The following is a 2,179-nucleotide window of genomic DNA, read 5'->3' on the forward strand; positions in this document are numbered from 1 at the left end:
TGTAGTTATCTAGTCAAATTCTCATGTATTTGTACTTGTATATTATGCTAATTTACAAGTTGGGGGAGATTGTTAGATATATTTGATAATCTCATGTCTAATATGATTTGTGTTTAGTTTTCAGATCTTACTTAAATAGGACAAATTAGTACTTAACTGGAAATCAGCACTTATACTGAAGTCAGAACTTAAGTTGTCAGAACTTAAGTTATCAGGAGATATTTATCAGAAGATAATATCAGGACTTAAGGAGACTTTCAGATAAGGAAGGCGGCTGATTGAAAGGAAAGAAGATCAAGACAAACGCAAGAAGAGATATGCATGAAGAAGGAATTCTATGAAGAATATAATACTTGGAAGAAAAGATAACTAGTTGATATATTTTAGGAAGCAGAATTATATTCCATATCAATTAGAGATTATCTTGTAACTATGTAGTATATAAACACATACATAGGGTTTACACTATATGTGTTATCATAATCGAAGTTATTATTTATTATAACCCTAGCAGCTCTCGTGATAATTTGTTCATCACTGAGAGAGGACAGTTCCATATTGTGACAGAGTTTAATAAAGCTTGTTTTCTATTACTTGTGTTCTTTAATTCGATTTGATTATGATAAACATTGTATTCAACCCCCTTCTACAGTGTGTGTGACCTAACACTTTACTTTTGACATCTTGTTTCCCCAACCTGTTTCAGCATTAAAAGATTTGACTACACTGTAAATTAAAAAGAGACTCCAATGTCAAAGCCCACAAGCATACCAAAAATAATAAAAATTAGAAAATTAAGACTAGCCTTGTTAATGCTTTTTCTGGTGTTGGAAATTGTATTGCATGTGGCAATGGATTGATGATGTAAATTTCATTGTTCTAAATAATACTCAATACCCAATGCATACTATACGCACAATTTAAAATTCTACCAAAGTCAGAATTAAGCAAATGAAATAAAGGTTACCATCACTTACAAATTACCTAAAAGCAAGTGTTAGAATTTACATTTCTAAATATTGCACTTACATATGATTATGCGGCATACAAAATATTCGATCAAGATTACCCTCCTTTAATTGTTTTACAATATAAGCTTCAAAATATTTGTTCAAGTGAAATGTCGATACGAGATCAACAAAAGCAAAGGTATCATATTTGGCGGTCTCACACAGGCCAATATGCAAGTACATACACAAAAATTTTAACATTACAATCCGAAGATGAATAACTAGAAAAAATGAAAGATATGTCTTACAGCATGTAAGCTGAGATCGCAGCTTGACCAGTCCTTTTGAACTTCAATAACACCAAAATATTTTCGTGTAACAAAAAAAATCACTTTTTCATGTTCAAACACCTCCGCATCACATGAAATTTGTATTGAGACTAGCTGGTTGCATGTTTGAACAACAAATTGAAGTCCTTTGGCACTTGGGCAGTTGGCTTTGCTTCATCATAATCTGACACCCACGTGTTCAACTCAACCTTCTTATGATGAGGTGCCAATTCTTTTTTTGATTTTTTTTTCGAAATCTGTACGTAATAAAACATGAATAAATTATGATAATTTTATGTAAAAATACAGATTATTTTTTCAACACATCATGCATTAAAAATTTAAAATTTATACAACTTCAGTTGGGCATATGATTAAGTTCTCCGGCCAAGCTATATACGAACCAATAGCTTGTTCAACAGTCTCAATTTCATCGGGTACTGGAACTGGAATCTATGCCTCTTCTTTGATAAAACCCTCAACACAAACACGTAGACATTCCGGAGGCATAGTCCTTCCACGTATAGAACTACTCAAATTTCCATGACGGAGAAAAGCAACCCCGAAAGCAACCTTGTTGTCAATATTATTAGCCGCCGGCTCACATTTTTTACCATCCTGCAATTTTAAATAAAGGTTAAAGTTTATATAGTAACATGCTTGCAATTAAACGGAAATTATATCGATTACTTATGCTATTATTTTACCATATTTTCAGGAGATGGAGGAGGAGCCCCAATAGGAACGTAATACATATCATCATCATCATCATCATCATCATTCAAGTCTAGTTCTTTCATAGCTAATGGTTTATTCTTTTATTCTTCTTGAGCCGCTCGAGCCACTTGGTCCACACTTGCATTCTCAGAAAATATTGGCGAATGCAATGTACCTTGGGAA

This window comes from Apium graveolens, chromosome 4 (genome assembly GCF_009905375.1).
Source record: "Apium graveolens cultivar Ventura chromosome 4, ASM990537v1, whole genome shotgun sequence".
Classification (NCBI taxonomy): Eukaryota; Viridiplantae; Streptophyta; class Magnoliopsida; order Apiales; family Apiaceae; genus Apium; species Apium graveolens.